Source organism: Macaca nemestrina, unplaced genomic scaffold (assembly GCF_043159975.1).
Source record: "Macaca nemestrina isolate mMacNem1 unplaced genomic scaffold, mMacNem.hap1 Scaffold_108, whole genome shotgun sequence".
Taxonomy (NCBI): domain Eukaryota; kingdom Metazoa; phylum Chordata; class Mammalia; order Primates; family Cercopithecidae; genus Macaca; species Macaca nemestrina.
In genome coordinates this window covers 206,434-212,433 of record NW_027257591.1, presented here as the reverse complement: position 1 = coordinate 212,433, position 6,000 = coordinate 206,434, and the positions used below count along the sequence as shown (strand labels likewise).

General features: G+C 51.5%; 1 protein-coding gene across 2 annotated transcripts in view; it reads left to right on the top strand.

The window, feature by feature from the left end:
* The first annotated feature begins 3,739 nt into the window (after positions 1 to 3,739).
* Positions 3,740 to 6,000, top strand: part of LOC139361223 (disco-interacting protein 2 homolog C-like) — a 173,525-nt gene continuing 171,264 nt past the window's right edge. For both annotated transcript variants that reach the window (XM_071089753.1, XM_071089750.1), the window contains exon 1: positions 3,740 to 5,260. The gene's annotated coding sequence lies outside the window, so the exon portion shown is untranslated. The remainder of the gene's footprint in view (positions 5,261 to 6,000) is intronic.

The following is a 6,000-nucleotide window of genomic DNA, read 5'->3' as shown; positions in this document are numbered from 1 at the left end:
TGTGAGTAGTCACAAAGGTTCACGCAGTTTTCTCTAGCTGTCCCTAGCTCGTAGCTCAGCAGGTCCCTTCAGATGAGTCAGCCAGCTGTGTACCTGCATGTTCAGGATACTTGTCAGGGGCCTTCCTCAGAGCAAGACCGACGCTCACCTCATCCTTGGGACTTTGGAGCCCGCCCTGGAGAGACTCCAGCCACGTCCAAAGGGGCCGTCCGGGTCCCACAGGCTGGTGGGAGTGACTTCTGAGCCACTCCAGACCACACTTTGTGTTCCTACACCCCACAAAGCCACTTAAAGTGCCATGTTCTGGTGCTGTGTGCCTCACCAGTGTGCCATACAAGCCTGCACGGGGATCTGAGCGGGCGCTGCCTTCCTCAGGCTATGCTGGAGTTTTGGGGCAACTGGAGCACTCCTGGCTGTGATTCTCGCCACTGTCTGGGCTTCCCTAGAGGGTCTCACCTGCAGCGTGAGGACCACATCGGCAGCCACTGAGGAGCCGCCAGGTGCAGCGTTGGTCCCACTCAGTCCTTCTCGACTTTGGTGAGAGAGTAGACAGCAAAACTTCAGCTGGGAGCCCCAGGCCTTCTCTGCTTGGGGCCCTGGGACTGACATAGCACAGATCCTGCCATCCACGTGCTGGGGGCCCCGCCGTGCGGCTCCCTCCTCTGGTCAGGGGCTGCACCCTTGGGCTGTGCAGCTCCTGGTTCTCACACTCAGGGGCCCAGGGAGGGTGGTGGATGAAGAGAGAAGGAGAAGGGTGGCAGTTTGAGCCCAATTGTGTTGGCTTCATCTTCCGCCTCTTGTCCCTAAGTACATTGGCAAAGTTTTCCAGGTGAAAACTCAGAAGGGATTTTTAATGACTGGAATCTGTGAATTCCATGGAAGCCAAGTCTGTCCACGTCTTTCACCCACCTCATTTCTCCCCGTTGGGGCTGATTTTGGCAGCGTTCATAGGGGCAGGGACGGAAGGGGTGGGGGCCAGCCGTCGGCCCTGTGTCCCTCCCTTCCTCCCCTCAGCGCCACAGCATTTCGGTGTCATCCCCTTCCGTGCACGCGTCCTCATGAAAACCAAGTGCGGCTGGAGGGAGATGCCTGCGCCCACTCCCGTGACCTTCCCGGCCGGCCTGGCTGCAGCGGCCTCTCGGCAGGCATCTTTCTGGTGCTGCCTCCGTGCCCCTCCCATCACCTGATGCTCGTGTTCCTGAATCTTCACGCGTGTGCTCTGTGCAGCCACCTCACGGGCTCCCTGAGAAGGAAGACAGTGTCTCACACTGGTCAGAATGCTCTTCTCTGTCCACTGAATAGTCCAACACAGAATCATTCCTCTGTGATTATTTATGCTTTGTTATGTAGAACTGGAATAAAGAAAAAGTGAATTTAGACATTACAGCCATCAGGTTGAAGCTTAGTAATTGCATTAGGGAATTAAATGGAAGCATTTGAGCTTCTCGAGTTCTAATTCCACATCTTCGTATCCCCATCACCCCCCATACCCAGTGTCTAACAGAGCTCTTGGTCTAGGAGTTTCTTGATAAATGCTTACTGAATTGAACTGGACTGAGCTTAACATTCCCACCCAGAGTTAGAAGCCAGTCCCTGAATAAATTGCATTTAGAATATGAGTTTGATGTTACTGTGGTAAGGGGTATCCTACACGTCATAATTCCTAGTCAATATCGGGTATTTAGTCAAATAGACTCAAGTATAGAGAAGCATAGGCCCATCTGGCAAAAGGGCAAGGCACGCTGCTTTAGGTCCAGGTCCCCAATATCAACTATGAAAATAAAACGTCAACTCCAATGACAGCCCTGTCCTCAGCTGGTCACTGTTTATGCTAACAATTATAAACAGCTTGAACTTGCTGTCCTGAGAGGCAACACACCCTCCATTCTCTCTGCAGTGTAGCTGCCTTGGTGGATGGAACATGCCCCTCCTCCCTCCCTCTCCCTATCCCTCCCTCCCCCCTCCTCTCTCCCTCCCTCTCCCCTCCTCTCTCCCTCCTTCCCCTCTCCTTCTTCCTATCTTCTCTCACCTTTCTCCCCCCACCTTCTCTCCTGGACAAGGGGCAGAAGAGAGGAGATCTCCGGAATCTTCTGCTTCATCCAAGCAGCTTGGGGGCAGCATCAACAGCTGCAATTTGGCTGCCCCAGCAGGTGCCTCAGGGCAGCCTTTCTAATGGGAATCCTGGAATCATGTCTTTCCTTAATGTGTCCTAAAGGCTGGAGGACATGAAGTGAAACAATGCTCCATGCTCAGTCCTGTGATTTTGTGTAATTATTGGACTTACTTTGAAATTTAACTAAATGATACCCAAGGTAGAGCATGAAAAAAAAGAAAAAACAGGCTATGGTGTTTGAAAAACAAACAAAACCGTTTGGTTTGTTGGTTTGTTCTTAGACCTTCACAGGCTCCTAGGTCACACGTTTCAGTTTCTTAGCAAGTGGCATTCTCTGCAGAAGCTGTGTCAGTCTCTGTTTGATGATGTCAGCCACAGCAGAAAGAAGCACTCCGTAGGCCCCGTGCTCAGCACCTTGGCGTGAGCTCCTGCCATCTTCTGTTCATGCTCATCACAGCTCTGTGCAGTGGGCATCCTCCTGATCCCTGTGGGAGGATGGAGGATGGAGGCGGAAGGGTGAGTGATGGCAGGATCACATGAGGGGTCTCTCCCGAGGTAGGGAGGGGAACTGGCCCAGGACCTTAGTGCCCATCGCATCCTTCTTCCTCCTCCTCTGCCTCTCTGTGACTGTTTGACTCAGGCTGCAGGGACAGACATGAGTATGTGCAGAGCCTGTGTGCACCCCTGGGAATGTGTCCTCATATTGGCAGGGAGGGATGTGAGTGTGTACAGAGCGTGTGTGCACACCTTGGCGGTGTATGCCGGCGTTGGCAGGGACAGATGTGAGCGCGTATGGAATGTGTGTGCACACCTTGGGGATGTGTGCTGGCATTGGCAGGGACAGATGTGTACAGAGCGTGTGTGCACACCTCGGGGTGTATGCTGTCGTTGGCATGGACAGACGTGAGCGTGTACAGAGCGTGTGTGCACACCTGGGGGTGTGTGCTGGTGTTGATAGGGACAGATGTGTACAGAGCGTGTGTGCACACCTGGGGGTGTGTGCTTATGATGTTTTGTAACCGGCAAATACGTGGCCTGTTGCATCGGGCGGCCCTGCGCCCATGCTGAGCCCGTCAGTGGCCCTCGGGTTGGGGTCTCCATCTGCCCAGACAGCACTCGAGTGGCTTGAGGTTTCAGATTCTTCCTCTACGGATACTTGGGCTTCCTCAGGACCAAACATCAGAACCAGCCAACTGCAAACTACAAGAACGTTCAAATGCATCTTCAGTAGGAAAAACAAAAGCAATTGGAAAAATTTTCCAACGTGACCCCGTGGTTAAGCCGTTAGATACTCCAGCCAACAGATTGAGTCACTTTAAAATTCACACCAATTAAAATGGTTGTAAGAGTTGCAGAGCTTTACCGCTAAACCTTGAAATAATTGAAGCATTCTGCTCCACTTGCTTACAAACTAGAGTTGGGGATACCTTTCAGTCCAAAGTAGCAACCTTCTAAATCCAGCTTAGATGCGAGGCTCCCACTGACACAGGAAGAGACAGTGGCCCTTGATTATTCTCCTGTGTTCAGATACTGTGTCATTTCTTTTTGTTTTTTTCTTTCTTTTTTTTTTTTTTTTTTTTGTATCCTGATCATCACTTCTGCTTTTCCAATTCAAACTAAAGGGAGTTTAGCTCTGTTTTGGAGAAGCTGTGGTTAGTAGTTTCTTTTCATGGTTTGCTTAATCTCTTAAGTCTGGTGCTTACATTACCCAAATAGACTTTTCTTTAGTACGACAGTGCCATAACCCAGGGCTTCTCCCTCCATATCTGCTCCCCAGGAGGCTCCCTAGGAATGGGCGCTGGAGATCCAGCCCCCCTCCATGTGCCATTTTCTTTGAGTCCAAGGTAGCTTTGGCTCAGAGAAGAAAAGAGGCCTCCGGGTTAGGTGCCTCTGACTGCTTGCTTGTGAAATGTTTAATGATAAGGCGACTTCCAAACTAATTTACACATTGATAGTTGTAGCTTGAAGTATCACCGCAGTCATAAGAACAAGAAACACTCCCATAAAGTAGATAAGCAGAAAAAAGCCATAGAAGTTTAATAAAGCGCAAATAAAATGGTGTTGTAAGAATGTCCAGTGGGAAATGCTCTCAGTCCAGCCAGATCCAGCTGTGGCGTCAGTCCAGCTGTGGTGTCCTCCTGTAAAAACATTCAGCCACATGTGGCCCTGATCGCAATCACTACTCTGAATTGTGATCCAGAATGTTGTTGGGGGCCGATGCTGGGACTGTTCCAGCAGTTCAATCTGATTGGGCGTCACGGTGGTGATGTGCTTAGCGCGGCCAGCTGGGCTGAGTGGTGGCCACCCGTGCACTCGCCACGTGCAGCCGTTATTCTGGTGATGGGGTTGCATGCGCCCCGGCTTGTCCACCTGGGCTATTAAAGTACTGGGAACCCAACCGCGGGCGGTGCCTCCCGATATGGGAGCTGTCTTTTTTATCCAGGGCCCTCTGGCGCTGCAGAACCCTGCTGCCAGTCTGAGCTCACAAGGAGGTACCGGAGGGCTCTGCTGGGGCATGGAGGTCCCTGAGCAGGTGGTCGCTTATTGCTTGTGGAGTGGTCCATGGCCTGTGAGTTTATTCTCGGGGTTTGTGTGGGCGAGGTTAACCAGTTCACAGCTGGGCACTTACCCCTTACACAGGTGACACTAGTTAAAGTGGAATCTATATTAGCTCACACGGGAGTGTGTGAGGAGCTGGGAGGGTGGGGAGGCTTGGCCTTAGCACTAGGTTCCCGGGCTCCTGACGTTTCTGCGTCTTCCAGTTGAGGGGCCGTCAGAGCCGCTGTGGGTCCTGAAGATAGTGGGTGCCATATGGACCAGGGGATGCAGAAGCCTCTAGAGGCTGCGGGAGGCAAGGAGACGGTCGCTTCCCCAGAGCCAGCCCTGCTGCCACTTCGACGTTAGATGGTGGGACCTGTTTTGAACTCCAGCTTCCAGAAATGTGAGAAAATAAGTCAGAGTTTAGGGCGCTAAATTTGGGGTGATTTAGTGGAGAAATAGAAAACTAGCCCACAAATGTGCACGCATTGAAATGTGCTCTGTCCAGGTGTTCACAGTGGTGTGAGGGAGATGGCATCAGGGTTCTGGGAACTGTGCAGTTTTACTGAAGGAAGGGGGCTCGCCACGCCTTTCCTCATATAACTGAAGGTATGTATGCCTGCCACACTGCCCAGGAGACAGGGACTAGAATTCTGACTTTATTTCTTATGGGAACCAAGCCACAGTCAGAACACGGTGAGGGCCGAGACGAGCTTCCTACAGCGTGAACTGGGAAGAGGAATCGCAAGTAGTTTGTGTTTTTCTACACAGACCTGTCCTTTTCAGGTTTTGTTAAGTTTTGGAAAAAGGGAGAAGCCAGGCACACCTCGGCGAGGGACAGTGTTTCTGGAGGTGGTGCGGCTTCAGCCTGAAAATGGCCGTGTGGTTGGGAGGCTCAGAAACTGCCCTCCAAGGGCACTCATCTATTCCTTATTGCAGTAATACCTCGTTTACAGAAATCCACAGAAATGACAGTGCGGGAGGCTTCTGGTCTGGATGGGTTTGTGTGGACCGAGGTCACGGGGTGTTGTCCCAAGTGCTAATCCTGACCTGGCAGAGGCTCTGTTCCCAAATAATTATTCCACAGTTTCAGAGCCTATATCTGAGTGATAGTCTTTTAACTTTGTTGCATAAAAGGAAACAAAGTATGTCTTGAGGGTCTAAAAATCCATGTGGTAATCATGGCTGTAAACTCATACATGGGGCTTTGGGATGGAGTGAAAACCACCGTCACCTGGCGTGGACGCTGCGTGGTATTTTTAGCATGGTGGCCTGCTCTTGCCTTGAACTCTATCTGCAGTGTGAGCAACAGCTGTGCATTTGAGAAATGTGGACAGGTCAGGCTTGCT